The following is a 19167-nucleotide window of genomic DNA, read 5'->3' on the forward strand; positions in this document are numbered from 1 at the left end:
TTTAGGTGTGGTTAAACTGGCCAAGACTGGAATGGATTTAAGTTTTTAAAAAATGAGTTTTAATATAAAAAGTACACTGGAACCAAATTAGAATTTGGTTTTCTCTCTGTTAAAAGGACAAAGTTTTTTTGGACTGTTGGTCTGTTCTTCATAAGAAATTGTGAAAGCTTTTTTTTTCTTTTTTAACTTTTGAGTAATCTACTTGGACAGCAAAAATTTTGTGTCTTACCAAAATAATTCACTGTGCTTCCTGTTGTCTTTATCAGGTAGGATTAGTTAAGAAAACCCAGTCTTCTCAATATTCAATGAGGTAAGTTTTGTTCATCACTATGTAACCTTCTGTATTTGCCTTTAACATCTTCCATTGTCACTTTGGTGAAATAAGATAATTAAGTATTATTTCCTAATTATTTGTGATTCTATTTAGTCAAATGTTCAAAACTTTTGCCATTTTGACAAGTCCTCCAAACCAAATTCTAAATGGAGTCTTATGACCTCAAAGTAACTTTGAGATTTCCCAGAGAATTCCTAGAAAATTTCAAAGGATTTGTCTCTCACCTTGTAAAGGAGAAAGGTTAAATTAGGTTTATTTGGTATGCTGAATTATGTGGGTAGCATTGTCAAATAAGAAGTGATGATAAACCTTAGGTTATATGTGTTTGGATATATGTTACTAATACAGGTATTCCAAAAATTAGTTTAAGTCTAGAAATTTGTCAACGTTCTCATTGTTCAATTATTACCCTAAATTTTTGTATGCCACAGAAATAACAACATTTCCTTATCAACTGAACTCTCCGCAGATTTTTAACCACGGGCATTTTTAAGTCTTTTGTCATTTACAGACAATTATTATTTTAATGTGATGCTTTTGCAAAAGTGAGATTCACGGAAGGAACCCTCCCAAGAACTCCTGGGCACAGACACCACTGCCAAATTACAAGATGTTGAAACTTAGGTGCATATTTCACAACTGAAGAAGGTGCCACATGACTCTGCATCCTGTTCAAACACTGGAGTCCTCAAAATCAAGCTTACTGGGACAAGAATCTACTGAAATCACAAAGTAGACTGCTTCCGCCCAAGACATTAGAACAAGAATCCTGATCCTTTACCCTCTCATCACGAAACCCCTTCTCGAGACCCTTGGTATCTGCTTTGCCATTCTTTCTTTTACTGCCACTTGGAAAAATAATGCTATCATCCATATTTCTGGAGTTCATGGAAAGGGAGAAACCTATCTGACTGATGGGTTTGCCATCAAACACCCCGGTCAGTCCATGAGACTGGGGATCCTGTAGTTCTCCCAGTTACAAACTTTTCTCTGCTTCTTTCCACTGCCTGATTGCCTTGTCCACACTAAGCCCCCTCTCTATAGCGTCAGACTCCCCAACCCTGAGCCTGCAAGGCAATGCCCAACAGAAAAAGAAATTAGTATAATATCCTCTTGTTGTCTCTAGATTCTTCAGTCTGACTTGCCTCCAGGGCTATCATCTTTCCAGGTCAGAGCCTCGGCTGGTCACCATGCACTCCACTGTTCCAACAGCCTCCACACGGGACATCACTTTTAGCAAGGCCAATGTGCTCCTCCTGGGCTTTTCTTTATCTGCGGAGGACTCGTACCCCCTCACTGATGGGCGGTTCGATGTTTAAATAGATGGGAAATGGTTGGGAGCCGTGGTCTGGGCTACATCAGCACATCTGGCTGTCCACAACCAAACCTTCATGGCGGGCTGCCCCTCTCAACCAACATCCCAGGCTCAAATGGGAATTGTCGGGAGGCATTCAGGATTCAAAATTCGCTTCCTCTGGCAGATCCCTACTACCCTGGCTCCAAGTAAGCATACATGAGGCTATGATGAGGAACCTCTCCTTAACTCTTGAAAGTGTTGCAGAATCTCCTGCTACTGCAATAGGTGGCCAACAAAAATCCCTACCCTCTCTGGCCAGGGTTGCTCTTGATAATAGCATAGCCTTTGACTCTCTTTGCAGCTGACTTGCTGCACTTAAATGAACACTTCTGGGAAAGTTGAGAGCCAGCTAAATGAAATCACTGGACAAGCCACTTGGCTTACAAAAAGTGACTCCTTCAACGGGGCCTTTCTTTGATCTATTTGATCTAAGTTAGTTTGGGTCATGGGGATCGTGGCTCCCGACCATCCTCCAAACGTTGGATATTGTCCTGCTTATAGTCATTCATTTTAATAGTCTCCCTGGTACACTGTGTTCTCTCAAAAGCTTTAAATGCATATGGCAGCCGCTGGTGACCAGACAAATCATCTCCCTTCACTCAGAATGCCAAAAACAAGATGAAAAAAAAAAAAAAAAGGCCAACTAAGGGACCGAGACCTTGATATCCTAACCTATGATTTCCAGTTGGAGATCCAACCTGACTCCAGCATCAACAAAAAGCGATAGCTCAGAATGGCACCAATATCTTAAATTTTGATCAATACTCTCAAAGTGGGGGAACTGATAAAGTTAATTCCTATATTGGAGCCCACGAAATGGAGGCTGCCCCAGTGGCCTGGCCCACACCACAGATCTAAACCTAAGTCAGCCTGGCTTACAGGCCACAGCAGTCAAGGAAAGCTAACATAACGCCAATCACCATACTCCCTCAGAGCTCGAGCTAGCTCCCCCTACCCTAGAAAGCAGGACCTGCAAGCCTGAAAAGGAATCCCTGACCTGTTTCCACGTTGCCTCTTCCAACACTATAAAACTTGCTCTTGCCCAGAATCCCTCAGGAAGAGCGCTCTGCAGCTTGTGAAGTACCCTACTCCCCCAACCATGTTTTCCCCTGAGTAAAGACATCCATCTCATTACCGAACTATTTCAGCTTTGCCATTTGCCATGCCACTATGAGGGACAGGGGAACACCATTCCTTGCAGATATTCCACAGTGAGAATTCAGTATAAAACTAGCAACCAAACCCAGATTGCCTTCCAGATGGGGATGAGATAAAAAGAGCTAAATAAAGTCCCATGGCTAATTCAAGAGCCAGATATAAATAGAATAAAATTAAACCAGGGCTAGAATTTGGGGGCAGAAAATAGTACTCTTCTTGTGGTTCTGCCAGAGCCTCGGCGATGCAGGCCTGATGTATAAGATCTAATTTGCAATGCCACAGAGAATTCACTGGTTCAAATTTCCTTTGCTCCTTACTTTTTGTTCCAAGCCAAAGCTGGCGAGGGACCTGCGAAGGGCCATTGGATGATATGGAGAGAGGGACCTCTAGTGTTGAGCTACTTTTCTGCCACCCAGCAGCAAGCACTCTATTTACTTACATATTTATCTATTTATTTAGGATTACCACAATACTGCTTCTCTGAGAAAGCCTAGACTTAAAGTTTAAAGTAAGTGTTTGTTTTCGCTTCTGGGATAACGTTACGAAATTTAATAATGACAGAACATAAGTGGTGACGCACAATATTAGGGAAAGCCTTGAGAAACCAAACAATATTTGTTAAGGGCCTAGTAAATCTTCAGGCCTGGGATAGGTACTGAAGGTAATTTCGAGAAGTCTAAGATATAAAAAGGCAACTAAAATACCAGGAGTAAGTAAGTCCCAAATGAATAATGAGAACATTAAGTGTATATCTTTCATTTACACACACACACACACACACACACACAAAACCCATTTGTGGAATAAATCCCATGTTCCATGCACTCAACCAGGCTCCAAACTACAGCGATGAAAGATAAAGTGTCCATAGATAATGAGGGGTCCACAGATAATCAGGGGAAGCAGACACATTACAACTAGGACTGAACAGACACATTATAACTTCTAGCTAGGGCTTCAAGATGGGTGGGAGCTGGAAGGGCCAGGGAAAGGGGAAGGATACTCCAGGCCTGGGGGAGTGAAAGTCCTGAGCATGCTGGAGCGAGCAAGGCATGGGCCGTGCTCAGGTCTGGCTGACATCAGCTTTCCCACAGGGCACAGTGGGAAGGAAGGTTGGTCCTGAGAGGTGCGTCCCGCATCTCCGATGTGATAATGATTGTCATTTGTTGATTTATTCAACTACCTTGCTGAGCATCTTCTGTGATTAGGCACTGGGGCCTGCACAGAGGCCCCCAAGATGAGTAAGACGTGGTCTGAACGCCTCAGAAACTCACAATCTAGTGGGGAAGGGTACAGGAAAGCCACTACCCACTCTCCCATGAAATGAATGCAACCAGAGAGCGACGCCCAGGGCTGGGCACAACAGAGGGAGTGACCGGCTGAGCCTGAGCCAAGGATTCAGAGGAGGTGGCGTTTGGGTTGTTCCTTAAAGATGAACGGCAGTGCCTGAAGTGGACAAAGGCAGGGAGGGAGGTGGAGGGGGCGGCTCTGGGGATGCCCAGTGTCTGCAAGCGCCACGAAAGATGCTTCCATCTGATCAGAATCCAGCTCAGGAGCCTGGGGTCTCTCCTGAAGGCCAGTGAGAACTATGGATTTACAGGGGGACCAAGACAGAGGTCCCCATGTGGACATCTAGAGACCTTTTTTCAGAACTCTGGAGGAGGGGGCAGGAGGTAACATGGTAAGATTTTCACTGTTTAAATAAAAGCTGGAGATTGTATGACCGATGGATTGGAGGCGCGCACAACAGTCCACTTTGTTTTGATCCCAATTACACACTGTCCACTGCTCCCTCCTTCCTCACAACAACTATTGTTCCTGGCTTATGTCTCTCTCCTGGAGGACTAGCTGATCCCGGCCACGGCCTGACCGCCGCTCTGGAAGCCAGCCGGCCATGCGCACGATGCTCGGTCCTCCTAGGAACATTCTTTCCTACGTTAACACTTCTTGGTACTTAAATTCTACATCTAGCAATTACTTTCCTCTTTGAGCAGTTGGTTTCCACTTGAACAGACAGCTGGAGGTAGTCAAAGCATGACTTAAGTAATCGTTTACTATTGTAAAGCTCCTTTCATCCATAGGCTTACCATTAATCACCCAGGAAAATAATAGAATGGTAAAGAGTGACTGCTGGTATTAATAAAATCATGGCAGCTGAAGACAGACCCAAGCAAACACAGCCATTGGGAACTGCTATACCGCCTTATTATCTGAGTGATGGTCCAGCTGGCAGATCCGAGCTACGTGCTCACAAACAAAAGGTTATACTCGGAGGGACACCACCAACACCAAGCAGACTGGCAGCCGGGGTAGACTTCTGACATGGTGACATCTCCAGGCTCCGTAACTCAACATCACAGAGGGCTGCTTTGTTAACCAGAATGTCGATGTATTACTATGCAATGAAATGCGAGGTATTTTTTTGGGGCGCCTGGGTGGCTCAGTTGGTTAGGCGACTGCCTTCAGCTCAGGTCATGATCCTGGAGTCCCGGGATCGAGTCCCGCATCGGGCTCCCTGCTTGGCAGGGAGTCTGCTTCTCCCTCTGACCCTCCTCCCTCTCATGCTCTCTGTCTCTCATTCTCTTGCTCTCAAATAAATAAATAAAATCTTAAAAAAAAAAAAGAAATGCGAGGTATTTTTTTTTAATCCAGATATGAAAAACAACTAAAACTATAAGGCAAGCTGTTGTGTGAATCTGACATTACAGAAAGGGAAGTGAAGACTGGGGTTCAGCCAACCCAGCTGGACCAGTCGCCCTTCTCCACGATCACAGAGCCTTATATTCACAAATACCGATAGAGTAGGTCTGTGTGTCAGGCACGGTTCTAGGTGCTAGGGAGAGATGTTGGCAAAGGCCCTGTCCTTTTGGAATTTTTACCTATTGAGAGGAAAGGCAAAAAGCAAACAGATGAATACATAATACAAAGTCAAGCAGTGACAAGTGCTAAGAAATAAAGCAAGGAAGGAGAGAGAAGGTAAAGGTACTCAGGAACTGTCCCTCTGAGGAGGGGACATCTGAGTAGAGAACTGAGTGAAGAGGATAAAAGCTACATGAGCATCTGGGGGAAGGGCCAGCCCAGCAGTGAGAAGAGTCACGCAAAGGCCCTGGGGAAGCACATTTGTGCTTGAAAGAATGGGCTTTGTTTCTTAACAAACATTGTAACTGATTTGGTACCCCCAAGTGAGTGTTTTGACCCTCAAAGTAAGCAGAGTACACTCGTTGTAACAAGGTTGCCATTTTGCAACAGCAACTTGCATCTTCAGGTTGCCCTTCATATCCCCTTCCTCTCAAACTTCCACTGAAATAACACAGAACATAAAAACGTGCAAAGGAAAGAATGCTGGGAAATAGCAAAGAGGATCATCAACAGGCCAGAAACAGAGAGAGCACTGCGGACAGCGTGCAGCGGCTGGGGCAGGACAGAAAGACGGCCTCGTGGAGGAGCAGAAGCACTTTCCCAACACGGTCCTGCCAAGGCCTCGAGCTCCCAGCTGCCTGAAGACAAGGCTGGGCCAAAGGGACATTGAGCGGACGAGAAACAGAAACAACGACCGAGACTGCACAGGCGCTGTGTCCACACCCTCAGCTTCCTGCAGGGCGCACAGCAGGCCGGGGAGGAGAGGAATTGCCCGACGGTCTCCCAACATCGATGGGGGGCCAGTGAGCCAGACAGTGTGAGCCTTGAGGAGCTGCGTGCCCCAAAGCTTGCAGAAGAGGGAAAGGTGATGGATGAAGTCTTTGCTTCTGTGTTAACGCCTTCCTGATTTCCCGCCATCGAAATATCTGGAGACCCCCAAGCAGACAGGTGGCTGGGAAGGAATGAACCAGGTTTTGCAAACTCCCTTCCTTTTCTGCAAGCGTCCTCGGATGAAGGGGGCTGGCCCCCAGAGCATCCCCTGCCAGTACCTACCCCACTCCAGGAGGCCCGAAAGTACGTCCCGTGCAGCCCCCTCCTCTCTCCCCACACCCAGAACCAGGCAGCCCCTGATCAGGGGAATCCACCTTTGCTCTGCTAGGTGTCATGCTCTTCTTTCCAGCTCCGTTTATGTTTTTTTGGTTTTTTTTTAAGATTTTCTATTTATTTATTTGAGAGAGACAGTGAGAGAGAGAGAGTGTGTGCATGTGGGGGGGTGGTGGGCAGAGGGAGAAGCAGGCTTCCCACTGAACAGGGAGCCTGATGCAGGACTCAATCCCAGGATCCTGAGATCTGACCTGAGCCGAAGGCAGACGCTTCACCAACTGAGCCACCCAGGCGCCCCCATTTATTTTTCTATTTCTATTTTCCCAGTGTTTTTCTTTTCCTTTCCTAACATATACTGGATTCATTAGGGGTTGTTTTTGTTGTTGTTGTTCTTTTCTGTACTCTTTTGAAGTTCTACATTCTATTTCTATTCTACTAGTTTTACTTCAACTTTTAACTAACTCAAACTACATTTTCCTAGCAACATCTATAATTAAATAGTATTTATACCTTCTCCGAGTCAAACCAGATGAGATTTCACAACTTCTTATAACCCCTCCTCTTCTTAATGGCCCCTGGCCCTTAGGGTTTGTTGGAATAATGTAGATTTTTAGTTTTAAAATTGTAATTATTATTGGTAGGGCCTTTATCATACTGCTTTTTTCTTTTCCTTCTAATAGACTTTATTGTTTAGAGCAGTTTTAGGTTCACAGCAAAATTGAGGGTTAAGTACAGAGATTTCCCAATCTGCCTCCTAACCTCCCCCCCACGCACAGCCTCCCACACTACCAACACCCCCCACCAGAGTGGGACACATCATTAGTTGACCTCAAGGGCCCTCTTGGTGTTTCGTACTCTATGGATTTGGACAAATGTCTAACAACATGGATCCACCATTGAGTGTCCTATAGAATAATTTCATTGCCTTAAAAATCCTCTGTGCTCTGCCTGTTCACCCCTCCTGACCCCTGCCAACCTCTGGCAAATACTGATCCTTTACTGCCTCCATAGTTTGCCTTTTCCAGAATGTGCTATAGTTGGAATGATCAAGTAGGTGGCCTTCTCAGACAGCTTCCTTCACTTAGTGATATGCATGTTAAGTTTCCTCCATGGCTTTTCATGGTTTGATAGCTCATTTCCTTTCAGCATTACATAATATTCCACTGTGGGGATGTACCACAGATAATGTATCTATTCACCTACTGAAAGTCTGAGATGAGGGTGGCAGCACGGCCAAGTGAGGGCCCTCTTCCAGGTCGCAGATGTCTTATTGTATCCTCCCATGGCAGAAGAGCATAGAGAGCTCCTGGGGTTTCTTTGTGAGGGCACTAACCACACCCATGAGTACTCCTGACGGCCCCACCTGCTAATCCCACCACCTCGGGCATTACGATTCCACTATATGAATCTGGGGGGATGCAAATATTCAGACCACAACAGTATTAAACTTCACAACTACACTGATAGCAATCATTTAAATGTAACTTCAAGGGCGCCTGGGTGGCTCAGTTGGTTAAGCGACTGCCTTCGGCTCAGGTCATGATCCTGGAGTCCCAGGATCGAGTCCCACATCGGGCTTCCTGCTCGGCAGGGAGTCTGCTTCTCCCTCTGACCCTCCCCCCTCTCATGTGCTCTCTCTCATTCTCTCTCTCTCAAATAAATAAATAAAAAAAATCAAAAAAAAAAATAAATGTAACTTCAAGTATTAATAGTTTCATTGCTCACTGTATTTCTTTCCCTTTGTTGAGTTTATTCACTTAATTGACAAACACAGAGCGAGTGCCTAGTATGTGCCCTGCATGGAGATCTAGCAGTAATAAGGAGACAAAGTCTCTGTCTTCAGTGGAGCTTACATCCCAGTGACGGCTTTAAATTATTTTGAGGTTGGCTGCAGGACAGCCTTAAGTAAATATTCTTTTCCAGTTGCTCTTCCCAGAACAGTCCTCCCCTGGGAGGAAGCAAGGCTGTTTCGAGCTCCTCCATGTCTTGCTCGAATGCCACCTTCTCAGTGAGCACACACACACCCACACCACTGAAAACTGCACCACCCCCCCGACCTCATCCCTGTTGCATTCTCCTGCACGACACAAATGACACTCAAAATATCTGATTTCAGCTAAGGCAGCATGAATTTTAAGGCACGCCATGATGTCGTGTGTCACTGAGACTTGCCAGTGACTCATGGCTTTCCCGTGAGGTCAAGCCTCTCAAGTTTCCTTTAGCAATTCAGAGGTTTTAAGAGACTTTTCTTGCCTTTCGTTGCATTCCTTGGCATGTGATAGTCAATCCTTCTGCAAACATAGCTGATAAGACATGACACAGCTTCTCCTCACTTGGGGGTACCACCCTCCCTTCCTATGGTGTGGAAGTACTTGGTTGTTTGTTAGGAAATATGGAATTGTGGTCCTTCTTTCAGGAATGAATATTTGCTTCTTGGCTTCCGCACTTTTCTGGGGACATGATAACTTTTCATTTTAGTGCCAAGTCATCATGGACTCTTTTGTGAAGACGTGCTAAATGGTGAATTAAGTCCTACGCATACCAACACCGTGCGTAACTGAACTAAAGTAGCAACGATATGAACAGCTCTACGCAGGCTTGAGACTGATGGGCAATGACAAAGAGTTCGAGGCAGCTGCCCAGCCAACAGAAATTCGAGCACTCCAGTGATTGTGGAAGGCATCTCCACTTCAGAGTGTCTAAAGTGAAACGCGGTACTTCCCAGAATCAACAAACACAAAATCCGGGAAGTTACTCGCTTTGTCTAGAACATGCTCCCTCCGCTTGTTTGCAAGCTCTGCAAAGTCAAGGAATTATCTGTCTACAGATATAGCATGAATGCCTAGAACAGAACCTGGCCCATGGTAGGCACTCAGATGTTTGTTGAGTGGATGCATAAATGAAGCAGGGTTAAGTCTAGATCTGCTTACCTGGAACAGCATGACCTCCCACAGCCTGCAGGCCCCAAGCCTCTTCCCTCGGGCGTGGGATGCACTCTCGTATTCACATTCCCTGCCGCGTACCCCAGGAGCCGCTAGCTAGCTAGAAGCCATTTTTCTGATAAAAAGATTCATAAGATTCAGCCACAACACTCTTGTCTTTATGAATCGAAGCAGGAGCATGCGATGGGGCACTGGGCTGGCTTAGTCGGTGGAGTGTGAGACTCCTGATCACAGGGTCGTGAGTTCAAGCCCCACACTGGGCGCTGAGCCTACTTAAAAAAGAAAAAAGAGAGAGAGAAGGAGGGCAGGGAAGCAGGCTCACTTTCTAGATTCTCTAGGAAGTTTACTCACGGATGCAATTGGGTCTTGGTCCCACAGGTGCTGTGGAGGAGCACAGGTATTGCTTCTTGGGCAGCTGGATGTCGGGGGGCCAAGGAGGTTCTCAAGCAGCCCAGGAGGAACTACAACCCTCAGCAGGAGGCGGGAGCCAGGCACTTCACCTGTGCTTCTGAGGAGAGAATCTGTGCTGGGCTGCGCCAGATCCGTGGGCCTGGGAGGCTGGCAGACTCATTTCAGAACAAGAAACTGAACAAAAAGACCAAAAAAAAAAAAAAAAAAAAAAAATCACACTGACTACACATTGCCTTAAATTCTGATTCTCCTGTTTTTATCTTATGGAACTCTGTGGTTAAAAATATGAGGAGCAACCGCTACAGACAGCTTGTTTGTTTGTTTGTTTTTAACTCATGAACACAGGAATTTGCTCTTACAACCATCAAGGGGAAGTTTTGTGGTTTTAATACCCCCTTCGGCCTAACACAAGGTTCTGGAGCCTAATAATACAGGCTATCTCTTTTAATTAGCGTGATGGGCCATCCATGTCACCCAGTGTATCTACATTTCATTTAATAAACTCATTTTATGGGAAAAGATATGTGCTGTGCTGTTCCACATTGACTAGCACAGCTCAACTTTTCATTTCTGATACAAACAGAATCTTGAGTCTTTAAGATCTTAATACCATAAACTGAAGCCTTGGGGCTTTATGGCCTTCCTGCTTGGTGCAATAGACAACTGCGGGTTACAGAAGGGCGGGGGTGGGGGGACGGGGTAACCAGGTGATGGATATTAAGGAGGGCACGTGTTGTGATGCGCACTGGGTGTTATACGCAACTAATGAATCATTGAACACTACATCAAAAACTAATGATGTACTACTATATATTGGCTAATCAAACATAATAAAAAAAAATTGTCACTTTTCTTCATTCAAAATTCACAAAAAAACACGCCGGAAAACAAGTCTCTTGATCCAGTGATCCTGAATGTGTGGTCTGGACAAAGCACTAACCAAAGCCTGGATCCTTGGCCTAATGCTCAACTCCCTCGCCGTGACCCAACGAGTCCCTGCTAGCTGCTGGGTCAGGCACTGGGGCGCCACACTGCTGTGTGATAAAGTCTGTTACTAGAATGAATTTAGATTTTACTTACTCGATAGTTACTCGATAGTTATTCATTTCCTCACATGGCGCTCTTTTCAAAGCAACACGTTCATTCCATAAAATAACGGCGAAACCCTTGATACAAGGAAATGACTGAATTAAGACATCGTTGCACGGATTTTATCTCCCCAAATGGTATACACTGAGCGCCCTTTGCCAAATTTCCAGTAGGAGCATCCAAAGTGCACCCTCAGAGAACAAAGGAGGTTCCAACTTTGAATGGCCACAAGGTCCAGTGCCTCAGAGACCTCGTAGGCAGAAAAGTCTCCTGGGCACTTACCTGAGACATGGAAATAGAGGTTACGGCCAAAAGAAATGACAACGGATAAAGTGAACATAATGAGCAACAGTTAGGCATGGCCCTCCTCCCCTTCACTTCTGTTTGTTTCATTTTTAGAGGGATCTGGTGTTTCAAGGAAAATACAAATGAAGTTTCCTATAAGGAGGGGCACCTGGGTGGCTCAGTTGTTAAGCGTCTGCCTTCGGCTCAGGTCGTGATCCCAGGGTCCTGGGATCGAGCCCACCCCCCCCCCCCGCAGGCTCCCTGCTCAGCAGGAAGCCTGCTTCTCCCTCTGTCCCTCCCCCTGCTCGTTCTCTGTCAGTTTCTCTCTCTCAAATGAATAAATAAAATATTCAAAAAAAAAGAAATTTCCTATAAGGAGATGCTTGCACTCTCTCTCAGCCTCATGATAGGGGGCCAGTAAAAAGAGATGAAGAGGAGGGGGTCTTAGGTTTACAATGACAAACAGGGAAGGCCAGTATACTTCCTTCAGATTTATTACAGTTGTTGCCAGTGGGACTGATTTTAAAAAACGAATAGGTAAAGCAAATCTAATCTAAAACCCTTTGCTGCCATATTAGGGCACCCTCACCGTCTCCCCTTTTCTCCTGGAACAGTAAAACTGTATTTCTGCCACTATGTACGGGCAGTTGCCGGAGCCCACTGGGAGCGTTGGTGGATAGGCCAGATACGATCGCCGAGCAGGGGAGAGTGCCCGGCTCTGAGGTGAAACTGGAGATCCTTTCCTTTGGGACCATTGTTTTGTGAAAGCCTTCTGGTTTCGTAACATTTCATTGAAAATTCACCCTTTAGGGGCACCTGGGTGGCTCAGCTGGTTAAGCATCCAACTCTTGATTTTGGCTCAGGTCATGACATTGAGCCCCGCGTCAGGTTCTGCACTGAGCATGGACCCTCTCTCTCCCTCTCCCTCTGTCCCTCCCCCACCTCTAAAAAAAAGAGGAAAAAAAGAAAATTTGCCCTTTAAAAAAATTTAATGTGAAATATTTTCATACTATAGAAGAGTGTATAAAACATATGCCTACACTATAAATAATTATAAAGCAAACACATACAGCCATGACCCAGGTTATGAAGTAGAACATCAGAATAACTTAGAAACTTCTTTCATTCTTCACCCTGATGCATCCTCCTTCCCAAACCGAGAGGTATGTGAAGTAACTGCATCCTGCTTTTTCTAAGAATACTTTCATTCCCTTTTTAATAGTTTTACCACATTTTAGGTAATCACTATTCACTAGATTTTGCCACAAAATAGTCTTTTGCCTCTATCTGTCCTTTATGTGAAAGGAGCCAAACTATACGCATTCTTTTGCAAACAATTTCTTTTGCTTAACATCGTTTGTGAGGTTCATCCCTGTTGATGAATGTGGTTGCAGTTCCCTTATTTCTACTGCTCTACAGAATTTTATCTTCTGATGATATCATTATTTTTTCATCTAATGGCAATAAACATTGGTGAGTATTCATTTGGGGGTTATTATGAACATTCTTATGTTTGGCTCTTCATACACATGTGGAATAGTTTCTCATAGATACATATGGGGCAGGGGAAACTCTAAAATAGCTCCCAGATTTCCCACCCTTTTCCCTGGGACTGTGACAGTCAGGAGGTCATACACCCATGATTATGTTAAGTTACATAGCAAAAGAGATTCAGCATATGTAATTAAGATTACTAATCAATTGTCTCTGAGTTAATCAAAAAGGCAGATCATCCCAGGGTGCCTAACCTAATCAAAGGAACATTTACACGGCTTAAAGCCGAGTTTTCTCTGACTGCTTGCTGAAGAGGTCAGAGAAATGCAAAGTAGGAGAGGACATGGTGTGGTCTTGCTGGCCAAAGAGAGGGCTCCAGGTCCTGTGAGTGGTCCCCCACACCACTGACGGCAAACAGGAAACAAGACCTCAGTATTACAACCACAGGGAACTGACTCCTGTCAACAACCTGAATGAGCTTGAAGACAAGAGCCCAGCCCAGCTGACACCTTGACTTTGGCCTTGGGCAAGCTTGAAGCAGAGAACCCAGTCCAGCCCATCAGACTTCTGACCTACAGAGCTCTGAGCTAAGAAGTGTGTGATATTTTCAGCTGCTGTATTTGTGGTGGTTTTTGTTACGCAGTGCTAGAAAACGAATATAGCATCCATACCAGTGAAGTGCTAAGGTCCTAGAGTGCACGCACATGCTCGGTGTTACAAAGGAATTCTGGCTGCTTTCCAAAAAGTTGCAGCAATATTCACTCTCACCCCAGGGTACAGTAGTTCTAGTTGCTCCATATTCCTGCCAAAACACGGTATTGCCAGTCCTTTAAAATCCCAAATCTAGTGTGCGTGTAATGGCATCACGCTACGGTCTTAATTTGCATTTGACAATCACTAATGAGGCTGGCCATGCTTCATATGCTTCCTGGCCATTGAATGACCCTTCTTTTGTGCGATATTTGTTCACATCTTTAATGCAATTCTCTGTTGAGTTCTTTGTCTCTTATTAATTGGAAGATTTCCTTATAGATTCTGGATGGGAGCCCTTTGTTGATTATTATATTGCTAATACCTTCCTTATGATTTTTGTCTTAAGAAATGTGTCACTATTCCAAAGCCTGGAAAATATTCCTTTCTAAATGCTTTCAACTTTTGCTTTCATATTTAGGTTCTTTAATCCACCTGGAATTGATTTTTGTGTATGGTATGATATAGAATCCAATTTCATTTTTCCCACCTGGATAAATGATTGTTTCAGCAACATTTATTAAAATGTCAATCCTCCTCCCTCCAGATCTGTAATATCAGCTATGTTGTATAACCAACAACAATATCTGTGCAGATTTGTTTTTTGGACACTATTGTGTTCTCTTGTTCTATTATTTTTTTTTTTTATTTCTACATCCATACCACACAATCTTACTACATTTGACTTTTGAACAATGCAGGGATTAGGGGCATGGTCAAAAATCCACGTATAGCTTTTTCCCCCCAAAACGTAACTATTAATAGCCTACTGTTGGCTGGAAGCCTTACTGATCACATAATCAGTCAATTAACACATATTTTGCATGAAATGTATTGTGTACTGTGTACTTATAATAAAGCCAACTAGAGGAAAGAAAATGCCATTAAGAAAATCATTAGGAAGAGAAAATACATTTATAGTTCTGCCCTGTATTTACCGAAAAAAAATCCACATATAAGTGAACCTGCACAGTTCAAACCCGTGTTGTTCAAGGGGCAATTGTCTAGTTTATACTATGTCTTGATATCTGGTAGGGCTAGCCTTCTTAGGCTGATCTCTTCTCCTTCGTTATACTTGGCCCTTTATACTTCCATATAAATTTAGAATCTGCTTATATTGAATTATACAAACACACCCATGTGCCTGCGCACACACACAAAAACCTACTGAGATTGCTTTGAGAATATAAATCAGTTTGGAAAGAGTATCTTCTAATCCATGAGCATAGTATTTTCTCCATTGATTTAACTTCTTTCATATTTTTCAATAAATACTTAGAATTTTTAAAATGTTTCTGCTATTCTAGGGGTGCCTGACTCTTGATCTCAGGGTTGTGAGTTCGAGCCCCAGGTTGGGTGTAGAGATTACCATATATATATATAACTATTCTAAATAGCAACTTTTTATATGTATAAAATATCTATATATTGCTATATACATGTAGCAATATATATATAGTGCTATTCTAAAGAGCAACTTTACATATATATAAAAATGTATATATAGCAATATATACATAGTGCTATTCTAAATAGCAACTTCTAAAAATTAACAAATTTTATTTTTATTTTTTTTAAGATTTTATTTATTTATTTGACAGAGAGAGACACAGCGAGAGAGGGAACACAAGCAGGGGAAGTAGGAGAGGGAGAAGCAGGCTTCCCGCAGAGCAGGGAGCCCTATGCGGGGCTCGACCCCAGGACCCTGGGATCATGACTCGAGCTGAAGGCAGACGCCTAACGACTGAGCCACCCAGGCGCCCCGACAAATTTTATTTTTTAGAGCAGCTTTAGGTTCACAGCAAAAATAAATAACATCTCTTTCATTTCGTTTTCTAAATTTTTCTTGCCAGTATATAAAAATATAATGTTTTTGTATATTAATATTACATCTACAATTTTGACAACTTTTTATTAAATCTAGTAAACTTTTCATACTCTTTCGGATTCCCCATATATACAATCACAATTTCTGTAAATAACCATTTCATTTCTTCCTTTATTATCCTTATACTTCTATTTATTTTTCTTGCCTTACTGTACTTTCTAAGACCTCCAGTACAAAGATGACTAAAGGTTGTGACAGCCCTTTGATCGTTACTTATCTCAAAAGCAATATTTTCACCATTAATAATGATTTCTGTGGCCAGATTTTTGTTTGGTTTGGTTTCGGGTTTTCTAATATAGATTTTTCTTTTAACTTTTTTTTTTATTCTTACGTTAATCCCCATACATTACATCATTAGTTTTAGATGAAGTGTTCCATGATTCATTGTTTGTGCATAACACCCAGTGCTCCATGCAGAATGTGCCCTCCTCAATACCCACCACCAGGCTAACCCATCCTCCCACCCCCCTCCCCTCTAGAATCCTCAGTTTGTTTTTCAGAGTCCATCGTCTCTCATGGTTCGTCTACCCCTCCGATTTCCCCCACTTCTTTCTTCCCCTCCTGCTACCTTCTTCTTCTTCTTTTTTTTCTTTCTTAACATATATTGCATTATTTGTTTCAGAGGTACAGATCTGAGATTCAACAGTCTTATCCTTTGCTGTGCTCAGGCATAGTTTCTGTAAAATTGGAATTATTTTTTAACTATCTGATAAAACTTGCCATTGAAGCTATCAGGGACTTTTAAGATTTTTTGATCACTGTTCAGTGTTTTTTAAGCATGTAGTATTATTTAAGAGTATTTTGGTCTTTTAATGTAATATTTTCCCGCCACTTCCAAATTATTTCATATAAAGCAATTTTTATTAGCAACCAAAAGCACAGGCAGAAGAAGGCCTTGAGCTTGACTACCTTTGAGTCTGGGACTGTTGCATAGGAAGGGCAGAAGAGTCTGATAGGAGACAACAGAAGGAGGAAGACATTCTTTCTTAGAGAACAAGAGACACGGTTGCTGATGTCGTAGATTATGTATATCTGTTTATCATTCCAAAGAAAAAAGGTTTCAGGTATCATCTACCTAATTCATCTTCCCGAAAGAGAAAACAGCCACTGTTAGGGAGCCATCCCTTTTGACTTTCCTCTGGCAACACTGTGCTCCTCCATTCTTCCCTGCATTTATTAGATTTTAAATTGCATGGGCAATTCACATTCATATTTCTCTGCACTGCCCACGATTTTCCAATGAGTTAGACCAGCTCTAATTTATAGGCAAGGAAATTGATTTCCCAAATCAATTAAGAAACTCTCACTAATGAGGCTACAGAGCCAAGATCTGAATCTAAGAACCTGAGAACCAGAAGGGACTTCAGAAATGATTTTGAGGCTCCTTTGTTCTGCTGAGAAGGTTAATGAAATTCTGCCTCACTGAGAGGCAGAGCCCCAGGCAGAACCAAGTACCTGAGCCAAGGCCAGGTCCCTTCCATTTCCTGGCAAGGTTTTCCCCCAGTTGGAGTCACTTCACTGAAGCCTCTTGAAGCTCTACAGGGAAGGTCAGGCTCACTTTTTTTTTTTTTTTTTTAAGATTTTATTTACTTATTTTATTTGAGAGAGAGAGAGCGCGTGGAGGAGGGGCAGAGGGAGGGGGAGAGAGAATCTCCCGCAGACTCCCTGCTGAGTGCTGAGCCCAACACAGGGCTCCATCTCACGACCCTGAGATCAAGACCTGAGCCAAAACCAAGAGTCCCACCTTTAACCGACTGAGCCACCCAGGCGCCCCCAGGCTTGCTTTTGTGTAAAGTCTGTATAGGGACCGGTTCAAATCTCTTTCTCAGTAAGGAGACTATTTCGGTACTACTACTACTTCAGACTACTCAGTAAGGACTATTTCCCCATGTAGTAACCCCTGGTTAAAAGGGTAGAAGTAATCCTTTGTTGGTATAGAAAGTGGGCTAAAATCAAAAAGAGCGTGCAGGGAAACAAATGAATATTTTATATTCTAAATCCATTTGCATTTTATAAAGACATTTTCAAATCGTCCACTGACTTAGGTTTCTATGGCATTTTACCGTTTACAGAGTGCTTTCTCCCGCGCTGTTCACTTACTCCAAATCAGCAAAACTGCCTTTAGTTCAGACTGTTGCCGATGTCTTCAAGACGTTTGCACTGTGTCAAGGGACGCAGACACACGTACCACCTCTTCGTGCATGACAGAGCATAACACACGTGGGACCCCTCTGCTTAGAGCAGGAGCAGAGCGTGGCTGTGACGAGCGGCCTGGTAGGCAGGGTAATTGAGCGGGGTCATGAGCAGTCAGGAGATTTCCGCAGGTGGCAGCCGGAAGGCACGCGCACCGGCCCTGCGGGGAGACAGCGGGTCTCTCTCTCTCTCTCTCTCTCTCTGTTTATATCTACATATGCCGGGCTCCGTAGCTGCAGCGCCCCCACTTCCTCACTCACCTGGGGATCCAGAGCTCGAAGGCAGCCGCTTGCTCTGCGGACTGCTGGCTGGCTGAACGAATGGGTGGAGCTGTGAGCCTCACAAAACAGGCGGCGTAGGGTTTGCCCATTTCCCGGAGGAGGAAAACTGATTGTCAGGTGGCTCAGTGACCTGCTGCGCCACAGGAAGAGGCGGCCCTGGAGCCCGAGAAGCCGGCATATCAAATGGGGGGTGGGGTGGGGTGGGGTGGGAGTGGGGGGGTGGGTTTACACTGGTTCACCTGAGACCAAGAACAGAAGATTAGGGTACTGAAAAAAAATTCTTAAGTCCAACAGAGGAAATGATAATAATAATAATATAATTAATGAATTACAATTCTAATTAAAAAGTTTTAAAAGTCCTGCTAATGCACACTAGGTGGCAGCATCTCGCATCGTTTCCAGGACAGAAAGGGCAGCAACTGCACGCTCCCTGGAGGGGCTGTGTAGACAGAGGCAAGGGCTTGAATGTAGTTTATTTAAGCTGCTCGACCACTCAATACTAAAGATTAAAATATCTTAGCAAAAAGGAGCTAATCCGAGTTGCAAAAGCCTAATGTCACCAATCTTCTTACTGCGAGTCCCGTGCATGGAAAGGGGTTAAGGGGTTAAGCGGCTGCCTTTGGCTCAGGTTACGATCCCAGAGTCCTGGGATGGAGCCCCGAATCAGGTTCCCTGCTCCTCAGGGAGTCTGCCTCTCCCCCTGCCCCTCCCCCCTCCTTGGCACACGCACTCTCAAATAAATAAAATCTTTTTTTTAAGATTTTATTTTATTTATTTGACACAGAGAGAGAGAGACAGCTAGAGAGGGAACCCAAGCAGGGGTAGTGGGAGAGGGAGAAGCAGGCTCCTGGCCGAGCAGGGAGCCCGATGCGGGGCTCAATCCCAGGACCCTGGGATCATGACCTGAGCTGAAGGCAAACGCTTAACGACTGAGTCACCCAGGCGCCCCTAAATAAAATCTTTAAAATATAGTGTGTGGGAGCCTATAATTGTGTTCATATGGGGACACAGACAAGACCATG

The 19167-nt window shown here is 44.1% G+C and overlaps 1 long non-coding RNA gene across 1 annotated transcript; it reads right to left on the reverse strand.

Annotated features, from left to right (window-relative positions):
* Positions 1–8880: 8880 nt before the first annotated feature.
* On the reverse strand, positions 8881–18843 carry LOC145721649 (uncharacterized). The gene is made up of 3 exons (XR_014145478.1): positions 17772–18843; positions 11246–11331; positions 8881–10339 (listed from the first exon to the last, which is right to left on the reverse strand). It is a non-coding gene; the product is annotated as an uncharacterized LOC145721649 (long non-coding RNA).
* Positions 18844–19167: the final 324 nt, after the last annotated feature.

This window comes from Leptonychotes weddellii, chromosome 5 (genome assembly GCF_054177405.1).
Source record: "Leptonychotes weddellii isolate Sample4059 chromosome 5, ASM5417740v2, whole genome shotgun sequence".
Taxonomy (NCBI): domain Eukaryota; kingdom Metazoa; phylum Chordata; class Mammalia; order Carnivora; family Phocidae; genus Leptonychotes; species Leptonychotes weddellii.